Source organism: Dromiciops gliroides, chromosome 2 (assembly GCF_019393635.1).
Source record: "Dromiciops gliroides isolate mDroGli1 chromosome 2, mDroGli1.pri, whole genome shotgun sequence".
NCBI lineage: Eukaryota > Metazoa > Chordata > Mammalia > Microbiotheria > Microbiotheriidae > Dromiciops > Dromiciops gliroides.
This window is the reverse complement of record NC_057862.1, coordinates 143,314,535-143,332,901: the sequence shown is the minus strand read 5'-3', so window position 1 is coordinate 143,332,901 and position 18,367 is coordinate 143,314,535. Positions and strand designations below refer to the sequence as shown.

The following is an 18,367-nucleotide window of genomic DNA, read 5'->3' as shown; positions in this document are numbered from 1 at the left end:
GAAGATGCCATTGGTTCTCTGCCCATTTCTAGAGACAAACTGAAAGCTGATGGCTATAGCCGATATCCTTAAGAATTGAAGGTGATTCAAGTGACCTAGGCAGTACCAAATTTGAGGAAAAATTATACCTTTCCCTTAGGACCATTTTATTCATTTGATAAGGCAAATGATACTCTTTATTTTTAAGGCCCAGGAATAAGTCACATGCTCCTATGCTAGGTAAGTATGAATCAGAAACTCTTAACCATAGTGTCTTGTCAAAAACAACAACAAGAAAATATAGTTCAGGGGCAGGTTGGTGGTGCAGCAGATAAAACGCTGTCTCTGGATTCAGGAGGACCTGAGTTCAAATCTGACCTCAGTCACTTGACACTTACTGTGTGACTCTGGGCAAGTCACTTAACCCTCATTGCACCCCCCCCCCAAATAATGTAGTTCACATCAGAGACAACTAGTTTATTAATCTGCTTGGTTTTTCTTTTGGAGCTTTTTTGTTTGGGGGAAGTTTTGCGATATTAGAGGAGCCTGTAGTCCCCGGGGAGTTTGGCATTCTGAATTAGGGAGTGCTACTTTGGCTTTTAATTTAAGTTTCAATCTCTCTTTGCCTAAGCACCCACTTCCTCGTTCTTGTGTTATTGATCAAGACCATGGTGTATGCATTCCTCTCCCAGGAGAGGGGGGCACAATAATGGGAAACTGATATCCGCCCTTGGCATGTTCGAAATAAAAGGGAACAGCGCTTAAAACACTCCGATTCAGCAGACTGGCCTCCGCAGACCCTGAGGTTTCGATTGTCTCTGTACATAGCACAGAATGAAATGGAGACTTGGCAGTGATCCGATTGGTTTGCATGGTGTAGACCGCCAAACCAGATCATTCCGTGCCCCCACCCAAGTATGCACTTTAGGGGCTACACAACCTTTATTGGCTCGGTTTGCAATCAAAGAAGAATAAATCGCAGAGCTGGAGCTGGAGCCATATGAGAGAGACTTTATGTGATACTACAGTGTCCAGCACCAGATGGAAAAATTGAGCTTTTATATCAAAAGTGTTATCCAAAATAGTCTTCTGACTAGACCACCAGGCTGAGAGTCAGGAGATGTGGGTTCTTTCCTTGGCACTACCATTCAGACTATGTCTATATGATACCAATATAAGGAGATTTAATTCTTTTTTTTTTTAAAGTTCAGTCAAACCACCAGGAAAAGTTGGACTGTTTTCCCCCCTTTTCACTGAATTGACTGGTTGTTTTGGTGTCTTGTAGTCAGTCTCATTCACTTGGTATGTACCATTCTTTCTCTGTCTCTGTCTTTCTCTGTCTCTGTCTCTGTTTCTTCGTCTCTTTCTCTCTGTGTCTCTGTCTCTATCTCTGTCTCTCTCTGTCTCTCTGTCTCTTTCTGTCTCTCTCCTCTTCCTCTTCCACCCCTCACCTTAGAGAAGATGATGAATCTTGATAATACCTGCCACCTAGCTACCACCTGGGGATGTAAGGAGGATTAATTAGGTAGTGTCTGTAATATGGTTTGAGCTCCTTGGAGAAAGATACTATATAAAAGCAAAGTATTATTATTTCTAAGAGAGATGATACTTATGAACTCCTTGTAGAATCATTAGGCAAATAGATAATATTTCCCTTTAGAGAAATTATCACTCAGCTTTCCCAATTCCTAAAATATAGCAAGGAGAATTTATAGCATTTTTTTTGGAGGGTGAGGGATGAAAGATGAAGAGAGATTGCTAATGATATACATTGTCTACTTTTAAAGGTCACTACCATAACAAAAATACATTTTTTTAAAAAAAACTAAAATCTCTCCCTATTTTTGTCTTAAAATGTCCTTGTCCCCTTTTTGATAATTGTATAGTAAAATCTGTTCTGCCTTTTAGATTTGTTAATTTTATAGTCAGTGTTGAATCCTGTGATTAAATTTTATTATAGTTAAATTCAGAAACCACAAGCTCATCATTAAATATTTGGGGTGATATAAATTGATCATTTAAGTTATGGGTGGAAAATTTTAAAATCTAAACTCCTATCCAAAAGAAAATTCAGGGAAAATACAAAATCGCCTCCAGAGAGATTACTTCATGATAAACCTCATTTTTCAGGGACAGGATCAGAATAAAAATTGTCCATTTGGCCATTTAAAATAGACCTGAATTAATATAACATGTGTTTTGGTTAATTTATCACAATCAATCGCTAACTGGCTAGACTTCCACCATAGCTTCTCAATAAAGAGGTTAAGACATTGATGCTTGTTCTGACAAAAGAAGATCACAGTATGTAAGTGTGGGCTCTCCTAGGAGAGAAGATGATCATTAGCATTAGGTCTCAAATGATTTTCAAGGAACCAAACTGGAAACAAATTGTGACATTGTCACAGAAAGCACATGAAGGGCATTGACTGGCACCCAGCAATCTCTCACATGGAAACTCATGTGAATCAGATCTTAATCCATTAAACTCATTCAGAGGAAAATACAATGTAGGTCAACCACAGAAAAGAGCATGATGTTCTATAAGAGCTCATTCACAATACAGCATGATATGAGTCAATATGGTGCAACCAGAGCAAATATTAAATAATAGTGAAAGGTAAGGAGGCTATTGAACCAAATCAATAATTGAGGTAGTATGATCTGAATTTATCCCTAATATGGCGTTCTACAAATAGACTTAGATTATATGTATCAAACCAGGCATCAGAGTGTTGCTTCAGTGTTTATTGCCAACTATTCTTTTTCAGTTAGATTCATTTAAGTTATCCTGAATTTGGAAGAAAAGGCTAAAATTCCTCCCTAAATCATTTAGCTCCTGGAGTAGGGAAAAGTGACACTTCGGGGAAAACTTTTCCCCCAAAATCTCTTTGTACTTTGTTCCATCTACTAAGACTACCATTCTAACATCTTCAGAGGTTACACCCACTACTTACTCTATACAGGGAGGAAGCAGAGTTAAAACCTGGCACTTATGTGGTTTTGTGTGTCCTCTGCATGAGTGTGATGAAAGGAGACCAATGACACCCTTCTTCCTTCCCCAGCCTCACTCTCACACTTCCTTCCCACATATTTCAACTCACCCTGAAACAATGAAAAAATAGCCCCCAAACCTAAGCATTAAACTCTTTTTGTTAAAAAAAAAGGATCTAATATACTATCTTTGTTTGGTTACCGATCTCTGCCACATCAATGTTGCTGATAACTAGATGATAAATTCCAAGATGATTATCTCTTCTTAGAGTAAATTTTATATTCATTTTCTTTCTTTTCTTTCTTTCTTTCTTTCTTTTTTTTTTGGTGAGGCAATTGGGGTTAAGTGACTTGCCTAGGGTCACACAGCTAGTAAGTGTTAAATGTCTGAGGCCGGATTTGAACTCAGGTCTTCCTGAATCCAGGGCCAGTGCTCTATCCACTGCACCATCTAGCTGCCCTTATATTCGTTTTCTAAAAGTCTTCATCTTATATTTTAAAGCCTCAGAAAATTGACTATATAACTAGAGTGTTATCCTTGAATTCTTTCATAGTGGTGAAATATTCATTTCAATTCTACAAATTCATTTAATAAATATATACTATGTGCAAGACCATACTAAGAAGTGGATAGAGCCCTGGCCCTGAAGTCAAGAAGACCTGAGTTCAAATTCAGCCTCAGACATTTATTAGCTGTGTGATCCTGGGCAAGTCACGTAACCCTGTCTACCTCAGTTTCCTCATCTATAAAATGAGCTAGAAAAGGAAATGGCAAACCACCCCAGTGTCTTTGCCAAGAAAAGTCCAAATGGGGGTCACAAAGAGTCAGACACAACTGAAATGAATGAACAGCAACATACTAAGCACCAAGACTACAAAACCATCCTTATCCTCACAGAGCTTACATTCTACTGGAACACAACAACACAAAACACAGATAAGTACAACATAAGTTGAGGAGGAAGAACATTAACAACTGGGAGATGAGAACTTGGAGTGGGGAATTTCAAGGAAATCCTAACTGAGCTAAGCCTTGGAGGAAGATGAGTACAATTAGGGCATGGGGAGATAGCTTGTACAACTACACACGGTCAGGAGACAGAATGCTCAGTTCAGGGAACTATAGCAAGTAATCCAGTTTGACTAGAATGAAATGTGTGAAGAATAATGTGAGATCCAGTCAGAAAGATAGGTCAGACCCAGACTGAGTCAGACTAAAAGTCAGTGTGACATAATAAAAAGAGTTCTAGACTTGAAATCAGGGAAAAAAATGTGGGTTACAAGCAATCTCAACTCTGGTACTTCCTATTTATATATTAGGAAGGGCAAATCTCCCCTTAACCCTTCATTTCCTTATCAATTAAGTGAGGATAAAAATACTTGTACATATGTTGTAAGCTTGTCCTGAAGACTCAAATGACATAATGCACATATAGCATATTAAAGTTTAAAACTGAACCAAGACTTTTGGGACACCCTGTCTAGATAGTGCTTTGCAAATCTTAAGGCATGCTATAAATGCTCACTGTTATTATTTCTCCTTGAGGAAATAGAGATCAACTGAAGGCTATTGAGTAGGATGATGTTCCTTAATAAGATGATATTAGCAACTCTGTTGGGGAATAGATTAGAGAAAGGAAAGACTAGAAGCAAGAAGAGCAGTTAAAGGGCCATTAGAATAGTTAAAGAGAAAGGTGACAACATGAACTAGAGTTGTGGCTGTGTGAGTGGAGAGGAGGAGACTGAAGCAAGGGGTGGAATAGTTTTACAAAAGTAGAGTAAAGAAGACTTGGCAACTGATGATTTGTAGGGGGAAGTGAAGGAGAGAGAGAGGAATCAAGGATGACTTTGAGGTTGTGAACCTGAGCAAATCAAAGGACAGGTGGTGCCATTCACAGGGATTGGGGACTTTGATGGAGGGGTAGGTTTGGAAATGACTACTGGACATCCCAGAAGAGATGACCAACAAGCAGTTGGCAAATGGAAACTCAATAAAGAAATATGTGCAGAATATCTACAGGACATCTGGGAGTCATATAATCATGACTATCCATTTGGAAGATACCTCAGGAGCCATCTAGTTCAATTCATTCATTTTAGAGATGAGAAAAATTTAGGCCAGTGAAGTTAAGTGATATGTTTGAGGTCACATAATCAGTAAGCATCAGAGGTAGAAGTTCAAATCATTAAACTCCAGAACCAGTGCTTTCCCCTTCCCCTCCCCCACCCCAATCTGTTTAGAGATGATCGTTGAACTCAAGGGAACTGATAAGATTACCAAAATGGAATGAGCAGAAAAGAAGGACCATAATAGATCTTTGAGGGATACTAGTATTTAGGGGCCGAAAGATGAGAAATGAAACCACAAAGGATAGTGAAAAGGAAGGGACCAGATAGGTAGAAAAAGAAACAAAGTAGATAGAGGCAAGGGAGATGAGAGTAGGAAAGGTCTAGAGATGGTGGTCAGCAGTGTCAAAAGCTATAAAGATATCCACTTTTCAGTATTATCTACAGGTATACAATCAGGAAAGAATCTTTGATGCAGGATGACATCTCTTTCATCCCTGAAGAAACAAGAGAAAATAAAGGCAGGCATAGCCTAACAATTTAAGTAGATTAAGCATTCAGGTAAAGCTTTATTATAAAGAATACTTGTTGCTCACCTGATTAAAGCTGGTCTTCTGTTGGGTATGGGGTTTGAGAACTAGGGCAGGTTTTGGGGTTTTTATTTCATTTCTATTAATTTTATATTATCTGGGAAGACCTACATGCCTCAAAGCAGGGGGATGATTCCTTCTACGCCTGGGTGCTGTCTGTGCATACCATGTTCATTGAGGAAAGTGGAGCCAAGTTGGACTGGAGCCAGCAGAGCAATTGACTTTTAGCTATATAGTTCTGTAGCATATCCTGGTACTATATTTGTCAATGGGCTTAGTGTGTGAATGTAGTTCAGCTCAGAGAACTTTTCAAGGTGAAAGCCTGCCATTGCTTTCATGGATGTCGAGGGTAAAATCCTTAACCTCACAACTTAATGAGAACAAAATTAAGGGCTTGTTTAAGCAGCTTAGATTTATCTTGTCAATATAAGTGACAGGATGCTTCATTTCGAGCTTGAGAAAAGAGATTTTTTTTAATCTAAAGCATCGTCTTGTTGGTTGATCATGTCACTGCGCACACTGTTCCTTTCTGATAGACAGGGTTCATCTATTCCCTTGCTCTAAACTTAATTACTTTGCAATTAATTCTTTGTTGAAAATAGCCGGTCTCCTAAACTTGGAACATCTCATTGTGAGAAAGGCTGTTTATAGATAGAGGTCAAGAGGACGTACATGAGTATTCTGCAGTAGTGTCACAGATATTTTGAATGAAAATGGGGAGTGAAAAGACCCACTGCAAACAAGGTAGGCACAGAGGAGTAGGAACTTCAGATGTGTAGAATCTTTTGTGTGAGGTGGCTGTTGGGGGGGGGGGTAGGATTAACCAAGTTTTAAGAGAAGTTGCCTGCCGATAGAGTGGGCTTTTGTAAACTTGGAGCTCCTTGGAAACACAATATCATCATGCTTCACAATCACCTAAAGTGGTCAATGGCAAGTATGTTGATGATATAAATAAACAAGATGGCTATCTTTCCTGTACTGAATTGCAGATTGGGCATACCCAGCACTAGAGATATAACTAGAGGCTGTGGATTTGACATTAGGACAAGAATCTCTTTAATCAAAGAAAATATGGATAGGGACTATTGGCAGCATTTTGCAGTTGGGCATGGGCAAAAGAAGATGAAGCAGAAAAAGTAAAAGGGGGGACACTGTTGAATCTTGAAAACTTTTCTTTTGTGCTGGGGGTGGTAGGATAATGTGTAGATATTGGGGATTAGACCACTTTGATCTAAGAGAAACTAAGTCCTCCCCAAAAATACTTGTTGCAGGAGTATAAGACTTTGTGGTATAGCAAAAAGACCATTTCATCTGGGATCCTATGACCTGAGTCCTAGTCTTATCTCTGCTACTTACTACCTCTGTTTGTCCCCAGTTTCCTCATCTATAAAACAATTGGATTAGATTAAGGATTCTTAACCTGAAGTCCTTGGACTCCCAAAGCATCCATGGATAGATTTCATGGAGTCTCTAAACTTGGATGGGAGAAAAATTGCATCATTATTTTTACTAAGTTTTAACTGAAATTTAATGTTTCCTTCATGAATTAAAAAAAAAACCTATTATCGCAAGAAGAGAGCATTGGCAAAGGCTTCACCAATATGTGAAAGGTGTTCATGATATAAAATGATCTAGATGATTTCTAAAGTGCTAAGATTCCATGAGCCAGCACTATAGTCCCACCTCCTCAATCAACAAACCAATAAGCATTTATCAGATGTCTATTATGTCTCATGCCCTGTGCTCTCAGAAAAGCCTTTCCTCACCACTCTAGTCCAAAATGGTTTCTTCCAGTTCTGTTGGCACTTGGTATTTGTTCTGCTCATTTTGACATTTACTGGGCTAGTTTTATATTGTTAATTATCTCTGTGATGTTTTTCTTCCCCAACTAGTTTATATGGTCCCATGTTCTTTAAAATTGGGGATTATCTCTTATACATCTTTGTAATTCCCAGGCCCACCAAACATATTGGTAAGGGACTGGTAGTGAAGGCCTGTGATTTTATCATTGTTAAAAGCTCTTGGTGTGACAACTCCCTGCATTGTTATATATCTGTCACTTAGGATCTGGGACACTAAGAGGTTAAGTGATTTGTCCAGAGTCACACAGCAACTATGAATTATCAGCCAAAATCTTCCTGAATCCAAGACTGGCCTTCTGTTCATAACTAGTTTGCTTCTTCTTGCACATAGTGGAGACTAAATAAATATTTGTTGATGATGATTTAGGAATCTTAAATTTCTGACTTTCATTGACTAATTACTGTCTACCAAACTGCCCTTTCTTCAGATTATGTAAAATTAAGTTGTTTTATATTCATGTAGGACCCAAATTTGTAGAGAGTTCCTGCAAACAAAATTAATTCCCCTGAATTTTCTCATTTAATCACAAAATTGAGTTTGAAGGGATCCCAGATAATATTTGCTCATTGCTTTGATTGTATTTTTAATGGAAGGCTTTGAAAGCCTCCTGGTGCAAAACTCTGATCTTGGGATGAAAGAACCTGTGTTCAAATTCTGGTCCTGCTATTTATTACCTGCATGTGACCCTAGGCTCTTTTGGGGCCTCAGTTTCCTCATCTGTAAAATAAAGGAGTTGGACTAACTGGCTCCCAAGGTCCCTTTCTTCCCAAATCCATGTTCCTATGATAGATGGCCTCTGAGTCCCTTCCTATCCATTTCTTGCTGAGCCATGTCTTCCTTTAAAAAAATCATTAATACTGGATTGGGTTATTCAGGACCCCTTTCCTAGCAATCACCCCTGGCAGTTGTATTATATCAGGGAAGAGAATTAGAGTCTTTTGAATACAGTAGTGAATTGTTCCCGAAAATCCAATTAATGGTCAGTGTGCAAATTATATTTCCCATGCAACAGTCTTTTCAGAATATGTTCCCTCCCCCTGTCCCACTCCATCCTAATGAGCATAATTTCTATGTCTGAACAGGGCCACCTCTTTTTTTTTTTTGCAGCCCCTATTCCTCTTCTCTAGCATCTTTGGGCTTTCTTCGGAGCACAATGGCAAAAGCTGCTATTTGTATAGCATGAGAAGTTTCACATCATGTTAAATGTGTGTAATTTGTTTGAAACCAGTGAATGGAGCTTTCTCAGCTCCTTGAATACAATTCAATACGGACTCTAGTGAACAGTGCCTCAGAGCTTTGTGAAGTTCCCCTCTCACAGAGGGCTCTTGGGGAATAAAGCCCTTTGAGTTGCAAGGCATATCACTGGTAAAATTTTTTTTGGTAGGTAAATACTAAATAAGGTAATCCTTGGCACTTGAGCTGAAAACAGTGACACTGGGTAATGTCAACTGCTTTTTGTGGGGAAATGTTAAACCTTCAAATGGTTAAGTACTTTTCAATCACTTATTAGTTACTTTTCACAATAACCAAAGGAAGTCAGATGGAATAGTTAAAAGAGCAGTGAACTGAGAGCCAAAAGTTATCCCCAAGAAAGCTCTAGGTTTGTGACTCTTTTTGTCATTTTGATCGAGTAACTTGCTTTCTCTTGCCCCAAAGTTCCTCATTTATATAAGAATTTAGATATGGATTATATATAATGTGTTTATTGCATCTAGATTATATATAATGTGTATGTTATATATAGATTATATAGAAGGTTTTAGATTGTATCTAACCTATATGTTTTATATAGATTATCTATAAGGATTTAGATTATAGAATCATAGATTGAGAACTAGAAGGGAACTTAGAGGCCATCCAGGTGTATTCTCTTATTTTACAGTTGAGGAATTTGGACATTAAGTGGTTTTCCCAAAGTCACATAGGCAGTAAACGGAAAGTGAAGATTCAGACCCTGTTCCTTAGACCACAATTCTAACATTCTCTCCACATCCATTCTTAGATGATCTCTTAGGCTGCTTCTAACTCTAACAATTCTATGATTATAGAATAACCCTAATTTTATAGGTGAGGTAATAAAAGTACTCAGAAGCTAGGAGTTCCAATGGAGATTACACAGTAGAGCTAAATGTAGGACCCTGGTCTTCTTATCCTAAATCCTTATGTTTTCATATTGTCATTTAGGGACCCCAGAGAGTTAGTTTAGCATTTACTAAATTTATGAAGTTGAGTTCCTGGGCCTCAGTTTCTTCATCTATAAAATGAGGGCTTCTCTGAGTCTCCTCCCAGCTCTAGAACTAGGATCCTAAGATTCTGTGACTCCCAGTTCTCTAAATATTCTTGATAAAGCACTTTACATATGCTGTTACTTCAGTGGGAGAACAGAGGAGGTGGGATGTCTTTTCCACAAGCTAAATTAAAAGAGAATAGGATATACTAGCTGTGTGACCTTGGGCAAGTCACTTAACCCTAATTGCCTCACCAAAAACAAACAAACTCAAAAGAGAATAGGATAGCATCTTCCCTCTTTCCACACCTAGATTCAGTCTTAATCATTTAAAAAACTTTTTCAGACATGTTGTATTTTTTTTGGGGGGGTGAGGAAATTGGGGTTAAGTGACTTGCCCAGGGTCACACAGCTAATAAGTGTCAAGTGTCTGAGGCTGGATTTGAACTCAGATCCTCCTGAATCCAGGGCCAGTGTTCTATTCACTAAGCCACCTAGCTGCCCCCTAAAGAACTTTTTATATTCAGATTTCAATAGTGCAAACACAAATACAGTTATGCTTTCCCCATCATGGTCTCAATATTTTGCAGGTTGACATAAGAAATCAAATGGGAATTTGGGTGGCACACAAAGCCCAGAAGACAATACAGAAAAATACTTATAATAGTGTATAATATTGACACATTTTATCTTTTAGTATCATAATAATTCAGACTTCTTCTCTGGTAGAAAGGGAGGGCCAAAGAATTTTTCCACATGACGGGAGCAGTACCTCTAACCCCACTAATATGGAAGGGCTAACTGTACTCCAGCCTTACAAAAAGCAGAAGCATTCTACATTATACCCAGTTGCTCCTAAGACAGAAATAAGCTTATACCATAAATGTAATTATAAATATTATAAATGTATAAATATGATACCCCAACAGAATCTTTATGATTTTGGAATGTCATTATCATTTTTTTATAGAGTTCCAAGAACAGGTCTGTAACAAGTCTTTATCTTATTCATACTCTTTTATATTTAATGTTCTTCAGACCATTGCACTGTTCTCTAGCACAACTGATTTTTGTAGTTGAATAAAAGTATTACAATATGAGCTATCTTTTGTAGGTTCTCTGAAAATACCCTTGATGCAATACTGGTAGTAGGGAATATGATGAAGATGATGTGTACTCAGTCCTGTTGCCCCCATATTTTGATTTTTTTTTTCTGCTAGGTCTTTGTATTTTGACAAGTTTTCATTCTACTTAGCTTGGAGATTATCAAAATTTGGCATGATGTAATGATGGTATTAAAAATACAGTTCTTAAATTTTTACACATCAGTGTAATGTTATATGTAGGCAATTTGGGGCAACATTTTGGTCCATGATACTGCTCTGGTTTCAGTACAATTTAGTAGCTGAGTTCTCAAGGAAGTAATTTATTATTATTAGTGTCTTTTCTTTTATTGTTATTTGTTGTTCTAGTAATTGGTATGATCAACCTCTCCTATCTCCACTCCCGTTGGCTTGGACTAGAGTACACCCTAGAACCTAGCTTCTTAAACTGAGTTGCAACCCCATATGGGGTCCCATGACTGAATATGGGAGTCATGAAAAATCTGGCAACAGTAGGAGGTTATGTATACATATTTTATATACCTATATACCAGGGGTCGCATAAAAATTTCTCAGTCAGAAAGGGGTCATGATTGGAAAAAGTTTAAGAAGCCCTGCCCCTAGATCACATTTACTAAAAGAGCCTAGTTACAGGCATGTTCCATGGGGCATAGTGTAGACAGAGCCAGTGGGGTTGGGTTACTTCCATTATTTTCTTTGCTCTTCCCATCTTAATGGGTTAGCTAGGTGTTGCAGTGAATAGAGTGCTGGGCCTGAAATCAGGAAGATTCAAATGTGACCTCAGACAATTACTAGCTGTGGAACCCTGGGCAAGTCACTTAACCCTGTTGGCCTCAGTTTCCTCATCTCTTAAATGAGCCAGAGAAGTAAATGGCAAACCAGTCCAGGGTCTCTGCCAAGAAAACCCCAAATGGGGTCACAGAGAGTCAGATACAACTGAAATGACTGACCAACCAAATCCCATCTTATACCGGATAGTATTCAAATAGAAATGGTACTGAGATCAGTTGCTATCTTCCTGGGTTTTTTTTTTTTTTGTCTTATTTTGTTTTGTTTCTAAATGTTTAATGCCAGGCAGACTATTGTGCAGATGGATAAAATGATTGCTTTTTGTAGTTGAATGAAAGTATTAGGACATAAGCTCATCTTGTGTTGATTCACTAAAAGCATCCTCAGTACAACTCCCATCACAGACAGGATAGTGGAAATGATCTGTACTTCATCCTATCCCCACATGGTTTGATTTCTTCTGCCAAGTCTTTGTTTTGAAACCTTTTCATTCCAAATAGTCTGGAGGCTATGAGTATCTGATATGGCAACCTCTATTAAAAAGGGGATTGTTAATTTTTTATGGATTGATTTTATTTCCAGGCAACTGTATGCAACAGTTTTGTCTCTGATGATAAATCATTGGAATACATTGTATTTATTGAATTCTCAAAGAATATTTTGGGGGGTTTATTCATAGTATTAGGATTTTTTTTTTGCCTGTTGGCTTATGAAAGCTTAGCAGGATGCTGGTGTATAATTTTGTCCCTTTGGTCATGTCTTTATAGGAATTCTTATGTGCTAAATTTTTGTAGTCTTCAGTGATGATACAAAATTCCCACCATCTTCTTACACAACCTGAATTGATATCATCTTCATCATTAATTAACTCACCAAGTGTCACAATGACTACAAAGCAAAGCTGTGCCCTCCCCCCCCCACCAAAGGACCTGTGAATGAGATACCATATAATATGATGAGCCTCTCAGGCATCACATCAATTTATTATAAAGCAATACTGTATGAAATAACAACAAAAAAACATGCAATACTAAGAAAAGTTTAAATGGTGGAATTCCTTTTCTCTTTCTGGTCATCAGATTTTGGTTTAATTAGCACGCACATGCATACACACAAACACATGCAATGACATTTATTTAATTCATAGTAGCTGGGACTGCTGTGAACTCTTGCGTGTGGCTGTGAAGTTTCAAAAGTTTGGGAACAGAATATAGACAGACATGAGTCAACCAACTTTCTGACAGGAAATACTCTATTTGGGGAGGGGGGGTCGAGGAGTGTGTAGGCTGCACCTGTGAGAATAAATGGCATTGTTTCACTCTCTGTTTAAAGTAGACTTGACAAAGGATCTGCTGAGAGGTCAAATTTGGGCCTCCTATAGTAGTTGGCTGCTAGCTAGCATTCAAAGCTGAGGTAGAGGTGAAGGTTCTTAGGGGGCAGGGTATAGGAAGTATAGCCTCTGACCTGGGTTTGAGGTTTCTGCAAAGGATAAAAATAACAAATCTGTAACGACAGTAAGTTAGAGGTGGGTTGACTTTTGCATGGCCCAATCCTCACCCTTCAGATGTTAGAGTAACAAACCTGACTGGCATTGAAATCTCCATTAAGAATTAAAAACAGGGGGCAGCCAGGTGGCGCAGTGGATAGAGCACAGGCCCTGGAGTCGGGGGTACCTGGGTTCAAGTCCAGCCTCAGACACTTGACACTTACTAGCTGTGTGACCCTGGGCAAGTCACATAACCCCAATTGCCTCACTAAAAAAAATTAAAATAAAATAAAAAAAAGAATTAAAAACAGGGGCAACTAGGTGGCGCAGTGGATAAAGCACCTGCCCTAGATTCAGGAATACCTGAGTTCAAATCCAGCTTTAGACACTTGACACTTACTAGCTGTGTGACCCTGGGCAAGTCACTTAACCCTCATTGCCCTGCCCCCCCCCAAAAGGATTAAAAACAAAGGCATGGTCTTCTTAGTTTAGTTATTACAAGCAGAATCCTGCAGAAAGTGCCATCTATACAAATTGAAGATATTTTAAAGTTAATTAGAGATGAAAAAGTCATGGAATGCTTTATTTCTCTAGTTATTCAAGGACCTAATGATTAAAGCTGTTGGACGGGCCATTTCAGTGTGAGTGAGGGTGACAAATAAAAGCCTTTCAGAATGGACAAACTGACTGATACCTACTTGTTGGAACAAATCACTGACTGCTAGTCCCCTTAGTAATCTTTTATGGCCTTAAGGAAGATACTTTATCTGATTCAATTGGCCCAGATACAAAATGAGGATAACAGTATTTATGTTCGACATCAGGTTAATGTGAGGACTAGGTCAAATTTGTAGCTGTCTTGAAAAATGACCAGAAGGAAAGTGAGTGCGCTCCTTGAGAATATAAATGACTCCTTGATTAGCTCCACTTTAGAAAATCAACTCCTTTATCATTGGACCTGCTTTACCCAGGCATTTTCCTCTCCCACAGGCAGATTACCATTAAATCATTTAGAAACAGGGCTTTACTATATTAATTATTGCAAATGCTGTTTTCAGGTGCTTTTGCTTCACAAACGTTATACGTTAATAAGATTAAGGGCAGTAAGCAGGGTCATGTAAAGTTGGTATTTTATTAATCCAGAGATATGCAAGCAAAAGCAACACACATAATTAAGAGAGATATGTGTTATTCAGAGAAGCATAGATTTTTAAAAGTAGAAAAGACCTTCAGGGTCATTTAATACAAACTCCCCTCCCCCCTTATTTTATGAGGAAACTGAGATTGCTAAATGTTAATGACTTGTCCAGGGTCACACAGCTAGTAAGTGTCTGAGGTTGAATTTGAACTCGTGTTCCAGACTCTTCCCCCAAGGCTACCAAGTCTATACAGTTATTAAGTATCAGAGGTAGGATTTGAACCCAGGTCACCTGACCACAAGCACTAATGCTGCCTCTTCAATTCAGGTCTATTCAGGGCATGCATATCAAGCACCTCCTTATGTTCACGACACAGTACTAAACCTGAGGGTATGGGGGAGGAGGGGAGGGTATAAGTCACAATCTCTGTCCTTGTTGAATTTATAGCTTAGTAATTAAAAATTATATAAAATGAGTTCAAAAGAAAAGCTTCATGCAAGAAGCATCAATATATATGTGTGTGTGTATATATATATATATATACACACACATATATAGCTCTAATATACAACAATACATGATAAGTACATCAGAGAAGGACAAAATTAAGTGTTATATGATGCTTGAGGGGGAAAATTACTTCTAACAAGACCTTGGGAAGGAAACTTTTGAAATTAAAGTTTTTTAAAGCAAAGGTTATTAACCTGGGCCCACAAATAGATTTCAGGAGTAGTTTCCTTTTAATCCTATGTATTTTTTTAAATGCCTTGAAAAACATCCTGAGAAGGGATTCATACGCTTCACCAGATTGCCAAAGGGGTCTGTGATACAGAAAAAGTTAATAATCCGTGCTTTAAAAGACAGGTAGGAATGTGAATTATGTAGGCCATTAATAGCATGTCGGGGAGAACAGTTTTTGAAGCTACAGTGGTTCACAGAAAGTGTTGGGCCCTAGACCTTTAGTGTCTGACAGCAGAGGAGTATCCCAAACATGCAGCTGGAAGAAATTTGGCAAAGTTACCTTACCTTTTCCGGAATGTCCTTTTTTTCTATAAGTCAGGCTAAGTAGGAAGAAAGTGGAGCTCTAGTCAATGAATCAAATGGTAGGAAGGGCCGGCCAAGACGATTGATTCCCCTCAGGATCCTATACATATTACACAGCTCCTTGGCTGCATTTCTAGTGTAGGTTAAATGAATTGTTCCCATTAGTGTGCTGATAGGACAGCTCCTTGAGATGAAGGAGACACTGTACTTTGAATGTCATGGTAAGGAAAAGGCTTTGCTCAGAGGAAGGGTGACAGTGCCGCTGCTGGCAGGATTTTACTGTCACTATGAAAACCCTATAAAGTGATGACTTACAGGAAGCCTTGGAGTTTTCAGTATAATATATAATAATAATAAGGCCCCTGTCAGCTTATAAGTGAGGTAAGATTTCTTCACACTTTGGTAGTTTATTGGGAGTGTGGTGGCCAAAAGCAGATCTAGTTTCCCCTCAAAGCTCAGCTCAGATGCCACCTCCTACATGAGGCCTTTCCTGTTCGCTCTAGCCGCTAGTGCCTCACCCACAATTACCTTCTATTTACTTTCTATATATTTCTCTCTCTCTCTCTCTCTCTCTCTCTCTCTCTCTCTCTATATATATATATATATATATATATATATATATATATATATATATATATACACACACACACACACACATATGTGTAGATAGGTAGGTATACACACTAAAATGTATACATGTTGTTTCCCCTGACTGAACATAAACTCCCTGAGGGCAGGGAATATTTCATTGTTGCCTTTGTAGCCACAACTCCTAAATACTCTGGTGACTGAGTGATAGTCACACCAAACTTTCTCTGCCCAGGCTGTGGTGCTTCAGGAGCATGATCCTGAAGCTCTGGCAGTATTTGCTCACTTTGGGGTTCTTTAGGAACCAGGGAATGTTATCAGGATTTACTGTTTCCTGAGAATCTGTTAAATCAGTGGACTCTCAATGCTGATGCCTATTTAAGGTCAACTGTTTTTAACCCTAAAGTTAAAAACTATAAAGTCACGCTCTTTGGGTGCCTTATTGTGGAAAGGATGTCTATTTGTTCATTTATATGCCAGCAGAACATCCAAGAGGTCTACAACCTAAAAAGACCTGAGTGTAAACTCTGAAATACAGCCTTTATAGCCACCCCCTAGCCTGTCACCAAAGAGTTGGTCACCAGGTGAGGAATTTTTTCAGCCTCATCAGTTCTTAAAGATCCTCCAGTAAAGGTGTAGAGGGATTGAAATCTGAAATGGCAGAAGACATATGCCCATGATTGGAACTTCACTGATACTGGTATTTCCCCCAATTCAGATTGCAACCCTTTTATTCTTTAGCTATTCTTTGTTTTTATGAGCTGCTGTGGCAAAAAAAAAAAAAAATCCTGATGATGTTCCGAAGTACTTTACCTATTCCTAAGGATCCTTTAAAAAATTAATGAAAATTGTAAAGTGTCATTGTTAGAAGGGCAGATAAGTGATGCAGTGGATAGAATGGTAGGCCTGGAGTCAGAAAGACTCATTTTTCTGAGTTCAAATCCATTCAGATAGTTACCAGCAAGGTGACCCTGGGCAAGTCACTTAACCTCATTTATCTCAGTTTCCTCATCTGTAAAAATGAGCTGGAGAAGGAAATGGCAAACCACTCTAGTATCTTGGCCAAGAAAACCACAAATTAGGTCACAAAGAGTTGGACGTAACTGAAAAAAATGGCTGAACAACAATTATTGGAGAAAGCCTTTAGATATTATAGGAGGAAGTTGAATTATGGGTTTCAAGGAAATTCCCTACCACTTTCAATCCAGACCTATGATTTCATCTTTTTTTTTGTGAAGTATGGTTAAATCTTAAAATGGAACCCTCTCTACAGTAATGTAGATCGGCAACTTACCTATAGTAAATCTATAGTTTCCTATGGCATTGAGAGATTAAGTGATTTTCCCATGGTCTAACAGCTGGGATGTGTCAGTGAACAGACTCAAACCCAGCTATTCCTTTCTCCAAGACTGAACTCTATGCACTCATGATACCATATTGCTTTGAGAAGTAAGATTTCTTACTCTTGGGGCAGAAGGGTAAAGTACTAAAACAGTTTTGGAACCAGAAAATGCTCAATTATTTTTTTTTCTATGATTGTGGGAACTGGACTTTAATGCCTACATCTGTTAAAAAGGATGAATGTAGGGGGCAACTAGGTCGAACAGTGGATAAAGCACTGGCCCTGGATTCAGGAGGACCCGAGTTCAAATCCAGCCTCAGACACTTGACACTTACTAGCTGTGTGACCCTGGGCAAGTCACTTAGCCCTCATTGCCCTGCAAAAACAAACAAACAAAAAAAAAAAAGAAAAAGGATGAATGTATAGTGTGATCTGTAACACCATATGGTGCAGAGAATTACTGGGACTCTATATACAGTACTTAAAGATCATCTGAAATGCAAAAAAGGTAAATTCTTATATTATGGATTCCAGTGAAGGAAGAAATTCCTTACTCACCAACCTTAACTCAGAAGAACCCTGATGGACTTCATCAATCATAAAAATCAGCATTAGATTTAGAGCCCAAAGAAAATCAAGGTATACCAAATGAGAATTTGAGCATAAATTGATCTTTTCTGTCCCTGGCCCTTTCATAGCACTTTATACTTATCTTGTGTACTAATTATCTTTGAGTCATTTTGAATGTATCATCTCTCATTTTGATTAATCTTCAAGAGGATAAGATTGGGTCTTACCTAAATTTCACACCTTTGCTGACCCCTATCATACTACTCTGCACATAGTAGGCATTTTTAAAATGTCTTTTGAATTGAATTGTAGGACAGAAAATTTGTGAGGCCTTTCTGATCCTTTGCCTTTGGCTTAGTTTTCCTGGGAACCCAAAGGAAAAATGGAAATTGCAGAAAGAATCTCAAGCTGTTAGCTCTTCATACTGGGATAGCCGTAGAATAGGTCTGGCTTGGGCACATGGATAAGGTAATCCAAATTTTATGGCTTGAGTGTTATTTTGCTTACTTTTTTTTTCTGTTGTCAGCTGTATTTGTGTGTGTGTGTGTATGTGTGTATGTATCAA

The 18,367-nt window shown here is 38.4% G+C and overlaps 1 protein-coding gene across 3 annotated transcripts in view; it reads left to right on the top strand.

The window, feature by feature from the left end:
- RORA (RAR related orphan receptor A) overlaps positions 1 to 18,367 on the top strand; it is an 890,206-nt gene that overhangs the window by 648,584 nt on the left and 223,255 nt on the right. The gene's annotated exons all lie outside the window — the stretch shown is intronic.